At 33.5% G+C, this 21,806-nt stretch overlaps 1 long non-coding RNA gene across 2 annotated transcripts in view; it reads left to right on the plus strand.

The window, feature by feature from the left end:
* Window positions 1-16,687, plus strand: part of LOC145279905 (uncharacterized) — a 66,783-nt gene extending 50,096 nt beyond the window's left edge. For both annotated transcript variants that reach the window (XR_013868483.1, XR_013868482.1), the window contains exons 3-5: window positions 3,298-3,373; window positions 4,898-4,913; window positions 16,529-16,687. This is a non-coding gene — a long non-coding RNA (uncharacterized LOC145279905). The remainder of the gene's footprint in view (window positions 1-3,297; window positions 3,374-4,897; window positions 4,914-16,528) is intronic.
* The last annotated feature ends 5,119 nt before the right edge of the window (window positions 16,688-21,806 follow it).

Genomic DNA, 21,806 nt, shown 5'->3' on the forward strand with positions numbered 1-21,806 from the left:
GCGCGCGTCCCCTGTCAATGCAACTTTTCAAAAAATGATCCCGCCAGCCGCAGTGGAAACATTTCCTATTAGTCATGGGGCTCAAACAAGGAGTCTTCCCTGTACTATTCTGGGCTGTCTGCGTTGTTGTCACAACTGGTTCCCTTAGGTCCTCCTCATCTCTGATGATGGCTCGTGTTCCTATAAAGCTGGTGGAGGCTCTCAGCAGTTGCTTTACACAAGTTGGAAGGCCAGCCACAAATGCATATATCCGTTTGATTACTCCACCACCCAATAGGATTGCAAGTTTGTTCAGCTCTGCAAAAAAACATTCACACTTTCTCATGGCACGAGTCTCCTTGAAGCGAATTTCTTATAAGCTGTACATGGATCCATGGCAAATGCTTTGTACAGTGCATTTTTAATTGCTGTCGAGTCAATCTTCTCGGCAGCACTAAGTTAATGATATACACTCAAGGCACCTCCAACCAATCTCAAGGAAATCACCGTGTGTATCCTCTTTACTTCACAAAGGTTGTACGTCAACTCAGCCCTTTTGACCCAGTCAGCAACAGATGTGGACCCGTCAAATTCGGGTATCAGCTTCAAGTCAAACTTTGATTCAGCCATTGTCTTCTTACGGTAAATAAAGTGAAAAAAAATAAACTGACTGCAAAAATTTCACCGGGGAAAGAAAATGGTGCTTTTAACAACAGTCAGCTAAAAATGATTAAATAATAGCTGAAATAGCTTGAAGTAACTTCAGTTACCAAGTTTTCCTTTTCCAAAAAATAAATTTGTTATTCCAATAATTGCTTCCTAGCTTAAACAAAATCAGATCCCACCTGAAGGTAAGTTTGTTATTGTTTTTTACGTAGAGCCACACAAGGCACAAACACATGACCACTTGCTTCTTTAATGACTATCACAGTATATATGATAATAGAACTTGTATAGTTTTTAACAGGTGCTTCTGCACTTTAATTAACTGTTTTTCTGTAAGTAACACGCCAACATTAACCGAGCAGAATAACCATTTAATATTTCACAAAAATTCTGTTTACATTAGGGATGGAGAGGGGGGTGCTGTAGCGGCCACACCTGTTAAAAACTATATGTTCTATAATTGAACCCTCCCTCCAAAAAAAGAATGAAAAACATGAAAATGTTTTTGTAAACTGCTCATGAAAAATCAATCTTTTAGGTCAATTAAAAAGCATTAAAAACTGTGGAACATAAAACAATGTTTGAAAACTTTATTTCAAATGTCTGCTAACGATTCCTCCACGATGTGACAAGTCACTTTACTATGTGCGTGCATGCATCATGTAAGAAAAACTTTAACGAAGTTGGTGAAATGGCGCAAAATAGTCCCAAGGTCCAGTGGTTAATATCATGCAAACGGTAAATTTGCAACGGGTTTAAATGCCAGATTTGTTTTCAGCTGGAATGGTCGACGTTGTGTTACACTTAAAATAAACATTTACCAAAATTAATTTAGTTTTAACACTTCTTGTTTTACAACAAAACACTAACAGTTTTTTAATTTATTGTTAAAACTAAATTTTTTTAAAGAAATGTAAAATGTAAGTGGTAAATTTGTAGGAAATGAAGATCGTAATCAGGATCAGTCCGATTGAGACAGGATCAGTCACTGGTAAAAGGTAACTGGACGTCAGTGGGCTCTAGAATGGGTAGCTGGATGTTGGTGGGCCCCTGAAACAGATGGCTAGATGTCAGCAGATACTGGAAAGAATAATCGGACATTAGTGAGTTTGGAGCAAGTAACTGGATGTCAGTGGAATCTATAACAGGTAGCTAGATATAGGTGGGCCCTGAAACATGGTTAGACATCAGCAGGCACTAGAAAAAATAGTTGGACATTAGTGGACTCAGGAACAGCTAGCTGGATGTCGGTGGGCTCTAGAATAGATAGCTGAATGTCGGTAGGCTCTGGAAAAGATAGCTAGTAGTTAGTGGGCACTGAAAAAGATAACTGGACATCGGTGGGCTCTGGAGCAGGTAACTAAACGTCAGTAATCATTTAAAAAAGTAGTTGGACTTCAGGGGGTACTTGAAAAGGTAGTTGGACATCAGTGAGTGCTGGAGAATGGAGCTGGATATCAGTGAGCACTGGGGCATGTAGCTAAATGTTAGTGGGCACTGGAATGAGTAGCTGGACTTCAGTGGACCCCAGGAGCTGGTGGCTGAATGCACCGGAGTTGCAGGAGTTGCTGCAAAGTAAGCTAGAGTCACTGGAAGCAAGAGTGAGCTGGAGGTGCTGCAGGAGTAAGCTTGAGTTGCTGGAAGCTGCAGAAACTGGTGTGGCAAGCTGTAAGAGGGAGTTCCAGGACGCAGGCAGCAGTAGAATGGAGTGTGTATTGTATTCTGCCCTCCTGGTCCTCACAGCGACTTGAAATGTCAACTTGACTCTCACCAAGTCCATATGAGAGCGCTCTTATCTCCCGAGCTAAACTGAAGATTTGCTGTGATAGCAGTTAATTTTATGAAGAGCCGTTGGTCTTACTAGCTCCATGGCCACTAATGGTGTTGCTAAACAATGACTGACTATAATTAATTTTATTCCATATGACTTACAGTTAAGTGTCTTTGGTGTTTATTAACTGCATTTATTTTAATCAAGGCTTGAAATGATAATTTGTTTTTGTTTAGTTTGTTAAAAATGAAGTTTTTGTGTTTTCTCTTTGTTGTTTGAAAACAAGCATTGTTATTTTTAGCACACGTGGTCGTGGCATATTTCCAGCAGTGTCAGGTTTCATGTTTTTCTCTGTTGACCAGCATATGCTGTTAACAATAACAAAGGAGCAGTGATTTCTGACTGCAACAGTATTTTTATCAAGTAGTTTTTTTTATAAAGAAAATATTTTTTTTACAGTCTTTAGCAATTTTAATAATAAATTACACAGTTAATTTTGATCTCTATAGTTCGAGTTGTCTCCCCCCTATTTATTAAAAATGGCTGATCAAAACATTTCGCTTAGTCATAAAATTTGATTTTCTTAGTTAAAATATACGTAATCAATTTATGTGATTTTTGGAATATGACATCTTTGTATTGTGATGGGTACATACATCATAAAGTTTTTAATATTTTTGTGTATTTTGTTTTGAAACTAGATTTATATCTAACAAAGCACGATAATTTCACTTAAAAAACAAGTTTGCTTGTCATCATTTAGAAATAAAATATGATTTTCTCATTTAAAAATAAAACTATTTGATCAATTTATGTGATATGTCGTATACAATACTTTATTTATATGCAAATTTTCCAAATGTATTTTTTTTCTTGTTTAGATGAGTAATGTTATCAATAATGAGGAAATCCTTCCTAACCTTGAAGAAATTGACATTGATACTGCATTTTCTCAAAGTAAGTTTATTATAATTTGTTGATTATTTTTTGACATTACAGAAATGCATAAAAAAATGAATGTTTTTTTTTTTATTTAGTCTAGTAGCACAAATGAACCTTAATGCTTGACTTTTGCCTTTTTTAAATTTGAAGAAATTTCTATTGAATAAATGTTTTACTGATTTAAAAGTACTTTTCAAGTGTGATTATATGGAAAACATGAGTCAGCCAATTTAATTCACAGGTACTTCAGAAAATAACATGAAATTTAGCACAATTAATAAATCACGCAATACAAGTATTAAAACAAAAGAAAATTCTGGCAGATGAAATGTTCAATGTGTGCTTTTCGTGAACAACTACACAACAATGTAGATGGTCCAACCAAGTTGAGTTGGTTTTTAGATTACGCTAAACAGGATACGCTTTCATGTTTCCACCAATAGATTTTTAAAGAATTTTATATCTGACCTTTCTCCTTTGCAATTGAAATTAAAATCTCAATAAACTCCAAATGGTAAAATGCATTACATTGAAATCTGAACGTTTTGAATGTAATTTATTTTGTGGAGATTATTTCATACATCTAAAAAAATGTTGAAAGCTTGAAAATTCACAAACCAAAATACTTGCCTTGATAGTTGAATAGTTCAAATTCTGTATTTACAAAAACATTTGCAAGTTTAAGCAAGCTTTTAGATCTGTAAGGGGTCACTGGTAGTTATTCCTTCAACTGTGGCAAGTTGAAACTTCTGTAGTTTAGAGATTTCTCTTATTAAAGAAAGCTGAAAACTTTAATAAATTTTTGGTAAGTGGGTATCATCCAAAAGAGAAATATCAAGGTTCTTCTAGACTTAAAAAGAAAGTTTGAACCTTGAAAAATCACAATTTAATTATTGCAGCAAGTTGAATGCAAAATTAGGTCTAAATATTTTTTCCAAATGGAAATATTTATACAGATCCCATCTTAGGATTTAATAGCAGTAGCTTTGAGTTCCTTAAAGCTTCTGCTAAATATGACTGAATTAATTCGACATGTGGTCTTGACATATCTATCCTGTTAAAGAATTCTTGTTGATTGTTGATTCAAACAAGTTCAGAGTATTGACTCTTTAGGTGTACAGCGCTTTGTTTCATCTTGTTCTCTGGTCTATACATCTCCTCCAATTGCTTGTTTTCAGAGTTGTGGAACATTGGGGTGTACATCTCATCACTAACCATTTGATGATTCACATTTTTTTTTTAATTCAGTTTTTTGTGACTCGCCCTGTATTATAGATTAAAAAATGACTGACATCACACTTTTAAATTTGAAAATAATTTTGAAACATTAAAATGCTTGAATTAATGTTTAGAACCAAATAATCAAGTATTATGGTTTATTTGTGCTATTAAAGCATTAATTTTCTCATGAATCCATATCATATAAACTTATCTTTTCATCTGCATAATAAAAATTTGTAGGTTTTTGGCATCTTTATTATCATCATGTCAATCAATCACCATGATAAAGGATGTTTTTTTTTGTATATCTGTTTTCAGAAAACATTTCCAATTGGTGAGATTAAACTTATTCTCGCATCCATGTTGTTTTATTGCATTTAAATGATGGTTGCTGGTGCTTGAAATTTTATTTCAAATTATTTCTAACAAAAATCATGTTAGAAATAATCCACTTAAATGGCTTTAATGACAAATTAACCCTTTCCAGACTGAACTTTCATTTTTTTCAAATAATCTACCTAACACCTAGTATTCTCCTCACCAAGTCCTGAAATTCTAAAATAACTCAGCCTAAGAAATAGTAATTTATATTATTTATAAATAAATAGTTTTTAAACTTGAAACAAATTATACAAGAGGCAGTTCTTAATTTAAATAAACTCTTTAAGTTATTCGTTAATATAATCATTTGTTAGTATCATTAATTTATAAATATATTTTGTACAATGTGTCTAGAATGGGTTAATTTGTTACATATGGCAGATTTTTCTTCTTTCTTTGTCTATTATAAAAATGTTTGAGTTTCCATGCGTCTTCATTTTTGCACTGTTTTATGATGATTGATACTCACAATTGAATGCATGTTATTAGGTTGGTGAAAAAATAATGTTTTTTGATGTTCAAATTAAAAAAAAAATAACTCCTTTCATAATAAACTTTTCTTAATCAAAATAAGAACCATTAGAGTTGACACATTTTTGCCAATGAGAAAAAAGTTTATTTATTCCATTAGCATAGAAATCCGGAGTTCTGGAAGCAATAAAGTCATTGAAGGCCGATATGGCATCATCTCGGCTTTTGAAATATTTTCGCACAGGAAGTTGTTGAGATGCTTGAAAAAGTGATAATTGGTGGTGAGAAGTCCAGTGAATATGGCGAATGAGACAGGGTCTCATAGCCCAATTCTTTTAGCTTCTGCAGGGTTAGATGAGCAACATGTGGGCGAGTGTTGTTATGGAGGAGAATTGGTTCGTTCATATTGACACATTTCAGACACCTACGTTGAAGCTTTTGGTGCATTTCGTCAATTTGTTGGCAGTGCTTTTCTTCCGTAATCATTTCACCCGGATTCAAGAAGCTGTGATAGATGTGACCTGCCACAGACCACCAAACAGTCACCATGACCTTTTTTTGGTGCAATTTTGGCTTCAGGAAATGTTGTGGAGCTTCTCCGGCATCCAACCAGTGCTGAACATCACCGGTTGTCATAGAAAATCCACTTCTCATCACACGTCCCCCTCCACTCGAAAGTGGTCATTTTTGTTGTACAGAAGGAGCATAGGACACCTCAAAACGACAATTTCATTCAATTCATGTGGCACCCATTTATCTAACTTTTTTGACTTTCCTATTTGCTTTAAATGGTGAACGACTGGTTTTGCGAGAATCGGCTTCAATTAAGGCTTTCAAATGTTCATTATCAACCGCAGTTAGCTGGCCACAAAGGTCTTCATCTTTGAGGTTCTCATCACCATTATGAAATTCCTTGAACCATCATTCTGCCACACATTCGTTAATGGTTCCTGGGCCAAATGCATCATTGATATCAGGAGCTGTCTCGCCAGCTTTTCAACCTAGTTTGAACTCGAACAAGAAAATCGTGCAGATTTGAATTATGTCCATGCTGTCGAAACTCCTACAAAAAATGAATGAAGAGATTGAGAATGGTAATGAATAACACAATTTGATAGAGCAAAAACATGCTTCAAAATGATATATAACATGGCTATATATATCATTGAATTAATTCAGAAATCATATATAAAAGTAATATGAGAAAACGATATTGTTTTTGCACCACATTTGTTTACATGTTAAACTATAAATTTTTGCTTTTTTACTCTTTCTTTTATTTAATTCTAAGTACCTATCAACCATTAAACTGTAAATTTTCCCACTGTTTTTTTCTGTTATGTTTATATCTTTTTAAGCACATTTTGCACCCATTAAACTTTTGTTCACTTGATTCTATGCTTATGAAACCTTTTTGCATTGTACTCTGCTTATAAATGCTGACTTATTTTTTTTTTCAATTTCATTAACTTTTTAACATTGCTCTGTATAAGAATTTATATATTAAAAAAATGGTGTCATTATTTAATATTGTTTATAGTAATTGTAAACACGTACATATTTTTTATTTGTTGGGCCTTTTTGACTATCAAACTTTTCAACTATATTCTCCTTTTTAATCCTTAAAAATATTAAGCATTCATTTACTAATTAAAATTAATTTACTGATCAAATTCTGTTAATAATTTCATTTTATCTATTTAATTTAATTTTTTTTTATTGGTTTGTTCAAGTTGGGGATGGGGCATCCTAATGGATGCCAAATATTCACCTGCTATCTTATATATTCCAACTGAGAGATCTTTTTCAGATTCTGATTGTCCCTTTAAGTGCAATTGTTTGAATGTCTCTTGCACTTGGTTCACTGGGTAGATTTGCCAGGTAGTTTTTGAAATTCTTTTTCATGAATTCAGTTGCTCCTATAATTACTGGAATGATAGATTTTCCTAAGATTTCAGTTTCTTTTCATGTCATGAAATAAAACCTTGGTGTTTTGTCTTTCCTTCTCAGCTCTATTCAACTCAGCATCATTGAAAACGCTACCTTCTACTAAGATGGATTCTTTCTCTTTATCTCATATCACTATGGCAGGTTTAATAGCTCCATTTTCAAAGTACATAGCTGTAGAAATTGCATAGCCATAGTTGATGGTATATAACTTATTTCCAACTGTTCATTCTGGTATATGCCCCCAGGACTTGCTGCTGCATTTAATATTTAACTTTTTACAGATGGCTAAGTAGAGATAGTTACACACTCCATAGTGTTGCATCATATAGTAGGCATCCCCCAGAAGAACCTTACAGCTAAATGTCAGGTGGCTCACACTCTCTCTCTCTACTACAGAACCTGCACTTGCTGTCATTGCTGAGACCACTCATCTTTTTTATTATCAATCCTTGATCTTGAGCAGACATCATAATTCTCTCCTGATCAGAGTGGAGCTATCCTCTTTTTAGCCTGTTTTAGCCTATAGTCCTGCACGAATTCACCCAGAAAATACTTGGCATGATGTTGGTTTGCCCATTCTTCCAGTTTTTTTTAAATGAAAGTTCTTGGTGTATTTTGGCAACTCTTTTGGGCTATTTCTGTAGCAGGCTTGTTATCTGATTTTGTCTCATTTGTAATATAAATAAAATGAACTCATTTTTTCCCGTCTGATTTTGACATTAATAGGATTAAAAATCAAGATATTTCATGCAAATATAATATGCACAAACGGCAGAACAATATCTGAGGTGTGTTATAGGCTTATTATTTCTCAAATTCCTCGATAATCTTAGATTTCTATACTTTTTCTGCTGAGAAGTCACGGCCAAAATCGGTTAAGATCAATGGAAGTGGTAAAATATTTTCTCTCTAATAAATTCCTCCTCCCCCTGCCACCACTTAACACCGTTTGGGGATCGTTCACAAGGAACAGTTGAGAAGAGAACACCGGTTTGGCTTCGTAGTTCTTTCATGTGAAGTTATTTAAAATCACTAAACTAAGCTGCAGTGCTCTGTGGCGTAGTGGTTAGCGTGTTGGACAATTCACATTATATTTTCACGTTCGCGCTGACCTACCATAGTCGTTTTTTTTTTTGTTTTTTTTTTTTCCTAAACAACTGGAATGGACTTTTCTTGGTGGCCGAACTGTTAATGTTGCAGATGTTGTTGTGTTTTTTTTTTTTTTTTTTTTTTTTCACACTTTATTTTCCTACTTTTACTCATGACTCCGGGTTTGATCCTTCCTAATTACCTACCATAACATTTTTTAAAACTCCCTCCCCGCCCCCGTCCCGGAAACAAACACTCGGGCAACGCCGGGTACCCCCGCTAGCTTGTAATAAAGTCTTGTCCCAAATCTTTGGCCATTTTTGTGACAAAGGTTCTGCTGGCTCTTATTTCGTCATGTTGATTTTGAGATTTGGATTTTGGGAGCTCATTAGATATTGCTCGGTGCTCACAGTGCCATCTTAAATCACTTCTTTTTTTTTTTAATTTCTAAATTTATCCAATTCCAATTCTATTTAAAAATTTTCTCTGCTATTGTTTTTAATCTGATTTTGCAACTTGTTTCCAAACTATATTACTCGATTATTAGAAAATTTTATTGCAGGTTTTTTTTAAATCTGCCTTTCAGATTGAGTTACAAACTAGTAAATGTCTACCATAGTTGGAGATGCCATTATAGTGACAGTTTCCATTAAATCACCTCATCTTTTTCCATATTAAAATAGTTAATCCTAATGGTTTGTAATATTTCTTAATAGCTCTAACGTTTCACTCTTAGTTTTGTCATTCTTCTTTGTATGCTTTCCAATTTCAATCTTTATTCCAATTTCTATGTGTTGATTTTTGAAAATTATACTTTTATACTTCAGGTTGAACCAAATAACCTTTACTATTTATTCATTTCTCTTGAACCACTAACCTAATAACTTATCAGATATGTTTATTTCTTAACATTGAGATTGGAATTTTAGTGTATTTAGTTGCTTTTATTTGTGTAGACTTGTGTCTTGTCTTTTGTTCATTGTGTTTTGTGGTGTAAAAATGTAAAATGTATTATGCTGTATGCTTACATGAAGAAACAATTCAGGAAATTAGAGAGGAAGTGGCAACCTCCTTTCACTAAATTGGTGTTAGTATATTTAGTAGGAACATAGTGGAAGGACAGAGGAGAAAGAAAGAAAGAGGCAGAAGAAAAGAAACTGAAGAGATATTTAAAAAAAAAAAAAAATTCTTAAAATCTCAACAAGCTATTTTGGTATTTTCATAGAAAGTGAATAATTGTGTTGGTCTAATGATATGATTTGATTCTTTGATGGGCAGAGAGACTTGGTATAGATGTGATTAGATTTTGTCTACAGCAAATAAATGGGCCAGAAAGTTGGCTACTCCGTTGGAGCAGCAAGGGTGCAACATTAAACATTACAGTTTGTAGAGGTTGTGGGAGAAGAAAGGAAAGCAAAAGTATTCATGTATACAATTGTAGGTTGGTGAAAAGTTAGTGTTGAGGAACATTCATAGAGGGAATTTACATAAAGTAAATGCAGGTGGCCGTTATCACTGAACTTGTCAGTAGATAAGGTGCAATTTGAGATGTGTACTGCCAGACCAGTTTGTTTAAAAGTTGAAGAACTTTTGTGCTTTATTTGATGGTGAAAAATGGACAATGGAATGGTGCTGGGCAAACTGGTCACCAATTCTTAATAGGGCATCTACAAAAGTACTATGCCGAAAGAGGCGAGGATTGAGTTTGTCAATTGAGGAAGGCATCATAATAGCATCAAAGAATGACATCAAGAGTTGAATATTGTTGTTGATGGCAAACCAGCAACAAAACATAAGGTCAGATCAGTGCTAAATGTAAACTAAACCGACATGGGAAGTAATATTATCAATGTGTGTGAAGAAACGATAAAATGGTGGCAGATGATGGGTGTTGCCACAAGTCGGAATACATTAACAGAAAAGAAATTCCCAAAAACATATACCCTACTATTATTTTGGATTGAACATCTTACAGCAATTATGATGGTGGTACTCAAGGACACTTTTTTTTTTTTTTTTTTAACTATTAATACAGACAAATTTGATATTAAATTGTGTAAAATTGGTCTTTCTTTTAATAGTTCTGATAAATGTGAATTTGACAAGAAGTCCATTTGAAAAAAATTATAAAACCAAATCCTTAACTACTGGAAACAAGCCCAAGTGATTACGCAATGTTCATGTCCCAGGCGCCACCAAATGACCCAATGATCACCATGTCTAGACTTGTGGGATGCAGGTCTAAGGTGTGTTTTAGAATTTCAATATGGTAATGAAACCTCTGTCCAATCAAATTAGCCCTTTTGTTTTAAATGCCAAATCATACATGCAGAGGCGGATGCCACAATTGAAGATATAAGAAATAAAAAATTTAAATTGTTTTGTGCATGTTTTATCTATGTGTTGTATCTATGTGTTGTATCTATGTGTTGTATCTATGTGTTGTATCTATGTGTTGTATCTATGTGTTGTATCTATGTGCTGTATCTATGTGCTGTATCTATGTGCTGTATCTATGTGTTGTATCTATGTGCTGTATCTATGTGTTGTATCTATGTGCTGTATCTATGTGCTGTATCTATGTGCTGTATCTATGTGTTGTATCTATGTGTTGTATCTATGTGTTCTGGTGTTTGATGTTCAGCTTGATCGTCCATTTTTAACAGTTTTTTGTAATTGCTTCATTGTTTTGTGTTTGTGTGTTTATTACAATCAAAGAATCAAATATGCATTTAACACTCCAATTATGCTGCCAACTGACAGAACACCTTATCTGACATCCTTCAAGCACCTTCATAAATGTAAACAAATCATATTTTCTATATTATTTGGTCTCACAATAAGATTTTGCTTTTTAGAAAATTTCAAAACCATTTCTTGGGAAAATTTTGTATTTCTGATTGGCTTGGTCGACTAACGTTGATTCGTGTTTTCTAATAAGGTTTTATTCAAGTTGATTTACAAAATATTTTCTAATAATGAAATGTAGTTTGCTTAAAGCATTGTGTGAGTTATGTATTTAGCAAAGTGTTTGAAGACTATCACTAGCATAACAGAAAAAAGCAAATAAACAGGTAATATTGTCTATAAAAAATAAAATAAAAACCACCTAACATGCAAAATCACAGTCACTTTTGAATAAATAACTTTATTCTGTTTACTGCTGAGATATTCTTTGCAACTCTTTAATTTAGAATTCTCAATCCACACGATTCTGAAAGATTTAAAACCACTATTTGACAAAGAGGACTTGCTTCAAAATATATCATGGAATACTGTGACACACTGTGTATCATAGAAATTTAACTTTTGAAGTAAGATTTAGTATTGACTAGCAAGCTGCTCAGCTTTGCCTGGTTGTAAATACACTTATATATTATATTTTAATTCATGTAGATTTTGTGTTTATTATTATAGAACCAATTCTCTATCAATCATTATATTGTACCTAATATATAGTAGTGATTTAAAAAGTAAAAAAAATGATTTGTGTGTCATCAGCTAGAATCAAAACTTAAACATAGCTCTTCAACCTTATTTGCTAGTATGATCTAAATATATACATCGAAAAAACTGCAACAAAAATACATTGTTTAATCTATTACTTTTAATTAGCTTATGTGCAGAAAAAAAATTGTTATAGTTGACTTACATCAGACCAATGTCTTTTTTCAATTTTGACCCCTTAGCAGCTATTCAACTGGCTAAAAACTTAATTGAAAATGTGCTACAGGTTCAAATAGCCTATATATTAAATTTTAACTCTATAGACCAAGTATTCAGAGTGTAGTTTGGAAGAGACTTTTCACACACACACACACACACACACACACACACACACACACACACACACACACACACACACACACACACACACACACACACACACGTTGACTTTTATATAGATACTAGCAGACATACCTAGCATTGCCCGGTATTGAACATAGCAATAAACAATTCACTTATTTTTAGTAAAAAAAAAATACTTGAGCTGAGATTGAAACCAAAACCTAAATACAGTGAGCCAAGTACAATAATGATTAGGCCAGCTTGCTGCAATCTTTAAAAAATGTTTTCAAACCTACTTATTTTTAACATAAGAAAGCTGTCATGTGAACAATTCATGCATGTGCATTTGTGAAACACTTGACAAACAGATAAAAATCTGTTGACTCTCAAGTAGCAATTTTTCAATTTTGATCTCATTAGCAGCCCCTTTTTTTCTGGATGAAAACAGATTAAAACGTTTTCCACATGTCTGAATACCCAATATATCAAATTTCAAGTCTGTAGATCAAATATTTATGTTGCTGAAACTGAATTTTCTTCATTTGTTTTTTGTTTTTTTTTGTTTTTGTTTTTTTTTAATGCAACACAGATTTTGTTATGGAAAAAAGTCATAATAATAAAGAATTTTGAAAGGTGTTGAGAGTTAATTAAATTATAACATAAAACATATGTGATCTCAATGGTGAACAATTTTTTCTCTATGATTCTAAATCTACAAAAGGGCAATTTATGTTGTTTATGGGTACTTTTCAATGAAAAACTTTAAAAATCGATGTTCTAAAAAAAATTCTTGACATGTTGAATTTTATCAGTATATATCTTCTGGTGAGAGTATCAATTTCTCATCCCAAGTTTATTTATTTATTAAATTGTTAGGTGAAAGGGGTTCTGGGTGTGCTGAAAACGAATATCACATTTAACATATGGGTTGGGTTTATGATAGGGGCTATAAGTCTCGGTGTTGATTAAGTGTAATGTCTAGAAAATTTGAAGTTTTTTGTTTGGTTCGATAATTATAGAAAGACCAAAGTTGTTAAAAAGTTATGTAATTTTTTAATTGTTTTGTTGTACTCTCTTGGCCTGGCTGGTATAGTGAATAGGGCATCGTCTCTATAAAGGCCCCCTTGGATATGTTTAAAATGATATTTAAGTTCTTTAAGTAAGAAGAGTCCCACTAAATCCATAACCTCTGCAGAGTCAGAAGCATATATATATAATATATATATATATATATATAAGAGAAAGATTTATATAATATCACTTGTTTTTGTTTTCTTTCCTCAGCACTGACAACTTTCCATTCTTTGCATTGTGATAGTCTTCTAACACTTCTCTAAATATTTTTGATTATTTTGTTTGTTTTTTAATACATGGCATTTAAATGAGCTTAAAAATGGTGTCATCATGCAGATCGTGTTCCTTCTAGCTGCCTGTATAATTAGAGTACTGAATATGTATTTGATCCCAACTATAAATTTAAAATGAATGTATCTTAAAATTTTCACCAAAAGATGATGGAGAATGATGGAGGTGATTTTTAATTATGCCAACTTTTCCAAGTTTCTGAAAAAACGTTTTGTTAAATTAAAGTGCGAGTTAGTAAAAAACACAAAAACAAAATTTATAATAATAATAATAAAAAAAAATACAAAATCAGCATAAATTAAAATATATTTAAGTGAATTTTATGACCAGGCAATGCTGGGTGACCTGCTAGTCCTCTATATATTGAGGATGACTTATATGTCAAAAACTTGGGCATAGACAATTATCAATTCTTATCTTATATTTCCTGTATACTTTATATCAAGAATTTAAAAAAATTATGAATTATTTGTTTCTTTTAACAATGTTTGCTTAAGAGTTTATTAGATGGATATATAACATTTATCTGAATGGTAGATTTTATTTAAGTAACTTAAATTTTATAAATGATCAGTCCATGTGGGATAGTGGATTAGAATACTGGCCCCTCATCAAAGTGGTCATGGTTCTAATCATTCCTTGAAAATACTATTCAGATTTTATTTTTTCCTTTATTTTAAATATATATATATATATATATATATATATATATATATATATATATATATATATATGATGATGAGTGCAACGTCTTGTCAGACGAGTGCCACTCTCTCAGACACAATGTTCATGATCCCAAATACCTGAGGGGGTATCTATACAAAGATGATCTTAAAGAGTTTTAGCTTTGTACGAAAGCTAAGTCTCTCTCTCTCGGTTCAAAATGTTGAGATCCAGCAACAAGCAAAAGCAGGATAGCCAGCAACAAGTTAAACTGCAGACCAGCTTAATGCGGGTACTGGTCTCTCGCTTTATAGTTTTTTAAATCAGAGTTTTGCTTCTCCTAGGAAGGTTGTCTTCACCGTGGCTTATGGGATCACTCTCCACCCCAACACACACACACATATATATAAACACAAATATACACAGTGCTAGTTGGCCGTTGATTCCAAAAAAGGGTTCATTCGCCCTTTGGAAGGTCTTGTTTTTAATCCTTCAGGGAGACTAACCACCCTCCTCACCAAACAAGTCTGGTGGGGGAACCAGTTTAGTCGCCGGTGACCCGACCATGAGGCAGGTAGTACTGGGTTACATGGTACCAGTAACATATGACATGACTATATATATAATATATATATATATATATATATATATATATATAATCTTTTAAAGAACAGACACCGGTACAATGATATCATAGTATGATTACAAATACAGAGAAAAAAGAAATATCACTGATAATTTTAAATTCTAACACATGGTAAATAAATGCAGGTAAGTAGTAACAAATGGTAATAAATCCAAAAACAATGGATATAACTTTTAATTTTCAGGAATGAAAAAATTTTTTCTGTTTCTTTAAAAAAAAATCATTTTTCTTTTTTTTTTTTTTTTAATCTAGGTATTGAAACAGATAGGTTAATTTTGTTGAATAATTCACAAATATTTAGCCTTTTTGAAAGCAATGGTAATAGAATTGCTATTGTCAATGAAGAGGAGGAGGTGGTTAGCAGTGATAGATGTGCTATCATTAGCATCAATGAACAGGCGAGGAATGATGACTTAATGGACACTGGTGATAGCTCAGTTGAAGAAGATGTTAGTTTTGTATCCGATGAACCGATGAATTCTGAAGTTTCCCTCGAGCAACATAACAGCAACCATGAAAATGATGTCTTTGAAGTGGATGAATTGATGGTACATGAAATTGAAATTGTAACACAGAATGACGAAGTTGAGGATGACACATACTTAATGGCAGACATTTCGGAAGGAAGTAGTGATGAAGAAATCTCAGAAAACGAAGATGAAGATGAAAACTATGTATCTAATAACTTTTATGTAGATCACTCGTATGCTTGTGTTTGCCGCTCACCAGTGGATTACTTTTACTATAGGAGCAATTAATATCATAAAACCCAGTGTAGCTAAAACCTGACCAAAACTTTGGCCAAGTTAATAGAAATAATAGTAAAGCTCATTATCAAGGTACTTTGAAGGTTTATGGGATGGCCTAGGTACAACATTTATTTTCTCGTCATTCTCCATGTCTCTCACAAGATCTTGAATGTTATCTCATCTCACGCAAGATTTGAATTTTTTATAGTCCTTTTTTACTGGTGACATCACTTCTCATATATTTACATCCGCATTATTTTACCATCCTCTCTAATACAATAGACTAATCTACTTCCCCTCCTTTACTAGTCTAATATTTATATATCTGAATTGAATATCTGTTTAACATGTATTTCGAAGCATTTGCCCATCTATTAACTAACTTAACTCAGTGTTGCTTAATTTTAGTGAATTGTTCTAATGACTCTAAAAACAAATAAGGTTTTTTTTTTTTTTTTTTTTTTTTTTTTTTTTTTTTTTTTATTATTATTATGACAATATTTCTTACTATTTTATTAGAATACAAAGGTTCAGGGTGAAAGAAAACGTTCCAGTTAATCTAGTCTATGCTTTCCTTTATTTAGCAGTGATATGATTTCTCCACTTTTTAATGGAATTTTGCTTTTTTTAATATTTTTTTTCTCTTTCAATTTATCTTAAGTCATTATTTTGCTGTAGAGCATAAGGCCTCAAGCAATTTATAACGATGGTATTTTAACAATTCAATTTTCTTTTTCTTTGTGATTGTGATATTCTTATTCCTTTTTCTATATTTTTTTATTCCATTTTTCAATATTAGTTATTTTTGTTTTACTTTACTTCATTGTGTTGTTCCTTTTTCTACAGGTCAGTGATATTTTAAAATCATCGTGATAAAAAAGGCTGTGAAATTTATCAAAAAGGCTCTTTTTAAATTTACTTCTATTTGAACACTGTGATATATGAGCTTTCTTTACAATTAATAATGTTATGAATCATGGAAGAAAATAAAAAAATGTTCAATTTGTTTTTGTCTTTGCTTATATTTGTATTATTAGCCTGCAGTGAAATTTTTGTTAGGTTGAAAGATGATAATCAGTTTGTATGTAAAAAAAGTGTAAAATAATGAAAACTCAAATGTGAGAAAAAAATATCTGTGAATGGTGAGGATATTGAGATTGCCCAAAAGTTTTGTTACGTCTTTGAGAACTGGAAGGTGCTTGTGATGGCAAAATTTAGGAGTGGAGACAGTAAGTTTAGAGAAATTCTGTCATTCCTAACAAGCAGAGTTTTGTTACTGTTATGATGTATGGAAGTAAAATGTAGCCAGTGAAAGTTGAGGACATATATTGCATGTAGAGAAATCATATGATGTATGTGTAAAGTCTTAAGGATCTAATGTCCTCAGAGGAAGATTACATCTCAATAGTATAGGGAGATGTGTGCAGAATAGATTTACTTGGTTCAATTACATGGAAAGAATGCATGTGAGTGCTTGGGTTATACATAGAATAGGTGAGATGATGGAAAAATGTAATAGAAAACATGGGGAAAAATGGTAAGTATTGATTTGAAAGGAAGGATGGGGTTAATAAAGACCTAACTCAAGATCGTTATTTTGGAGGTTAATTTCTAAAACATTTTAAACTAAATATGATGATAATGATGATGACCCGAAGTTGATATTTGAAAGTGTGTAGTGTGTAAATAATTTTTATTCTTTTGAAAACTTTAAAACACATCAGGAGTATTATCAAATTGAATAAAAGGATTAATGGACAAAAGTTGTATAATTTGAATTCATCTGCTAAAGAGTAAATGTGCAGATATATTATTTTTTATAATCTAAATTTATTTAAAATTAAGTGAGTCTAAATCTAAGAAAGATTGAGATGTCTTTGTCTTTCTTTTCAATCTTTATTTTTTCATTTGAACTTTGTTTTCTAGTCAATCTTTGTTTTTGACAAAACGCTTCTTACTGCCAGAATATATCAGCCTGAAAAGACTAGATAATGTGTGAAAAGTTCCAAATATCTTATAAAAGTACTCACAATTTCAAAAAATACTAAAATAAGATCATGTCTATTATCAAAAATTGGAACAGATTAAGAGCTAACATTACAAAATATTACTGAAGTTTACCCCATAATATTGCAAAAATTGACAAAGGATATTTCATAAAATACGGAATTGGATTAAAAAAAAAAATTTTTCTTTCAAAATTAATCCTGTTTTAGAATGAGGACAAATACAAAATTGTCCATTTAAAAATAAGGGGGGGGGTCGTGATTATTTAAATCTTCCTAAACCTCACTACTCTACTTTTTTTTTTTACTATCATCCTAGTTTTATTTTATCTATTTATTTATTTTTATTTTATTTTATTTTTTTTACATAATCAAGAACATTTGTTAGCAGCAGGGTTGCAGAGTCGGAGTTGGGAGGAGTCAGAGGTTTTACTTGGAATCGGAGACGGATTTCCAAAAGTACTAGAAGTCGGATACGGAATTTTTTATCCGACTCCTTAAGTCAAATCAATTTATTTATTTATTTTATTTTATTTTTATTTAATTTTTTTTTTTTGCATGGTTTTCCTGTTTGTTTTTTTTGTTCTTTTTGTTTTATTACATTTTCACTCCAAACAAGGCACATTGCCACTTTGATGTACTAGGCTACTATCAGGGACCTAAGTTGCAGGGGTACTATGTAGAGAGTTTAGCAGCAAGGTTCATATTAAACTTGAACTCCTGCATGTCAGTACAGTTGGGGAAGCAGGTACTCGGAAGAGAATTCAAAACTTTAGCAGTTCTGGGGAAGAAACTATTAGAGTAGAAGGCTTTCTTACATTTAGGGATCTCTACTGTGAAGGTGTGAAACTTCAGTACTTGTTGGGGGTATTTTTGTTGAGGGGGGTACAATGGCTTGTCGTTCGTCAGAACGTGTACCATTAAAATACTTGCAAACAGGCAGAGGGATGCAACATTTCATCGATGGGACAGGGGCTGAAGCTTGGATGACAGTTCAGAACCTATCAGTTTGGCAATTCTCTTCTGAACCCTGTCCAGGAGCGAGAAACTAGCAGCAGATACACTAACCCAAATGTGACAGCAGTACTCCATACATGGGCGAATGGTGGCTTTGTAGAGGTACAGGATACTTTCAGGCGTAAGTAACTTTCTAGTAAGGGAGAGAGAGCTCACCTTCTTTTGCAGCAGCCTTGGCAATGATCTCAATGTATCTATTCCAACATGTTCCCTGTGACATTAAGCCAAGGAGTTTGAAGGAAGTACTTTCAGGTAATGAATCTTTAGCCATAGCTATTTGTGGTTGGTAAGTTTTCATGTAATTATTAAAGGAAATGAGCTTTGTCTTGTCAGCTTTGGACGTTACCATCTATTTCTGACCGTATTCCACTACAGACTGAAAGTCTTCTTCTAGGGTTTCTGCCATTACCCTAGATATGTGCTCATCAGTTTTTCCCATGTGCCTTTTATAGAGCATGGTGTTATCTGTAAATATACTCACCTGATAAACTAGTTTCTGAGATAAGTCATTTATTAATATCAAATTAATAAAGGACCAAGGATCGATCCCTGAGGTACACCCGCATTTATATCATATTGTTTGGACGTACACCCATGGAGGACAACCTGGATTCTTCTCCTATTAAAGAAGGATTTAATTATGTTAAGTATTCATCCAGTAATACCATAGGATTTTATTTTCATGAGAAAACTACTGTGCCATACCCTGTCAAAAGCCTTAGATATATCTAGGGCTACTCTGCTTTATCCAGTGCTTAGTATATATGTTCAGAGATTATAGTTAGAATATTTGCAGTAGAATGGGCTTGTCTAAATCCATATTGAGTGTCAGACAGAAGTTGAGCAGCTGTATGGTGAACTAGAGCTTGATTAATTAAGGATTCAAATATTTTGACGATAGAAGGGAGGAGGCTAATTGGGTGAGAATTTAATGGATCAATTTGTTCACCAGTGTTCTTGTCAACTGGTACCACAGAAGCAGTTTTCCAGCTGTCAGGAAAGCGAGATTCGTTAAGGCATTTGTTAAAGAGTTAAGAGAGAACTGGAGCAACATCAGTGGAGCATTTGTTTAATAGCACAGCCAAGATGAGATCAGGTTCACATGTATTTGAGAAGGGGTGATTTTCAGATCATCTTTTGTGGTTTCTGGCCACCGAGGAAAATCAGGGAGGGAATGATTTGCTGAGTCCAAGGTAGAGTTTGAGGCAAACTGATGGGCAAGCATATTAGCTTTCTCAGTTGCTGTGCAAACAACCTCATGATTGTTGGATAATAGAGGTATTGTTGATTGCCCATTATTTACTACACTATAGATTTTCCAGAAATGACGAGTTCTTAATTTCTGCACTTCAATGCGTTTCCTGATGGTTTCAGTATATTCACTCTTAACTGTCGCTACTTCTTTCTTACAATTACTTCTAGCTTCTATAAACTTTTGTCTGTTTGTACAGGACTAATACCGGATAAATCTACGGTATGCATGTTCCTCTGAGCAATGGCAACTGCGCAAATAGAAGTAAACCATTGGGGAGAGTGGGGGTTGCTATAGAACTTCCGTGTATGAGCATGTGCTTCAATTGCCGCTTTGAACCATTCAGTATTCTCATTTACACATTGTACTGCAGGAAGAGAAAAGATATTTCCCCATCAGGCGTCTCTGATGTGATCTCTAATGGCATCCCAATCAGTTTTATTGTAACACTTTGTCGTTTGGAGCAATGGCTCTTCAACATGGGGTCGAGAGTTTAGAGTGATGTCTATTATTATCACTGCATGATCAGCATTCCCGAGTGGCAATGAGTATTTGTTACACAGTCCTCTGGAACTGTTGTCAGAAATAGATCCAGAAGTGAGATTTGCTGGTCCTGATGATCTGGGAGACGGGCTGGGAATGTTACTGTCTGTGTCAAGGAATGGAATATAGCAAAGTTATGGATGGCGCTGCCAACTGTGTCAGTGTAGTTAAAGAAGCCAAACCAATTTCTGTGGTGGGCATTAGTCACCAAATACATGTATTTGGGCGCTAGTCTCAAGGGAAAGTGCTACAAATATGCAAGACGAGAGCCATTCATTTCAATTGATGCCAGATAGGGGATCAGGGCATTGATGATGTAAAGATAAAAGCTTCGTTTTAAATGCATTAAAAGTAACAAGCGACTTTTCCCCATTGCACCACATGCTCCAGATCAGAGGAGAGAGAATCAGAGTAAACTTGGACATTTTCGGCCTTTGATGTGTTGCCATAGATGGTAGTGTCATCAGCATAAATGTCTATGAATGATCTTAGGATGTGATTTGGGAGATCTTTGATGTAGATCAGGAAGAGAGTTGGCCCCAAGATGGGCCTCTGAGGGACTCCGGAATTAATACTGTGAGCTTCTTATTTCTGTCCATCAACCACTACTCTTATGAACCTTTTAGAGAGAAATGATTTAATAATCAAGAAAACTTTCCAGCTATACCATAGCTGGAGATCTTGTGAAGTAGGCCTTTATGCCATACCCTATTAAAGGTCTTTGATATGTCAAGAGCAATCGCCTTAGTAAAGAAGGCTCTGTTGAGATTCGTTAATCCTATGAGATATAACCATAAGCACATCTGCTGTAGATCTAGCAGAATGGAAACCATATTGCATGTTACTAAGAAGGTTTTTTTTGCTGAGGTGGTTTACTACTACTCCATTTAACATGGATTTCAACAACTTACTCATGACGCACAGGAGACATTGGTCTGTAGTGAGATGAAGATGCCCAATCACATTCTTAAATACAGGACATACTGATGAAGTGTTCTGGGGTGTTGGGAAGCAATTCTCCTTAAACAGTCTTGTAAGTAGGAGAACTTGTTCTGGTTGAAGCTTTTTCAGCACTATAATTGGAATTACTGGATTCAATGTTTTTAATTAGCTTGGCAACATCACGCACAAATATTTGTATATTGCATAGCGTGTTTTCTGATACAAGAGGAAATATGGAGGATTGATGACCTTGGTCGCATAGGGTATAATTAGTTGCAAAGAGTTTGGCTTTGTCTGATGTTGCCGGGATTACGTCAGCTCCATTGATGATGGTTGGAATTGAGCTTACGCTTCTGTTCAGGAT

This window comes from Euprymna scolopes, chromosome 7 (assembly GCF_053919585.1).
Source record: "Euprymna scolopes isolate OS-2025 chromosome 7, ASM5391958v1, whole genome shotgun sequence".
In the NCBI taxonomy this organism is placed as follows: domain Eukaryota; kingdom Metazoa; phylum Mollusca; class Cephalopoda; order Sepiida; family Sepiolidae; genus Euprymna; species Euprymna scolopes.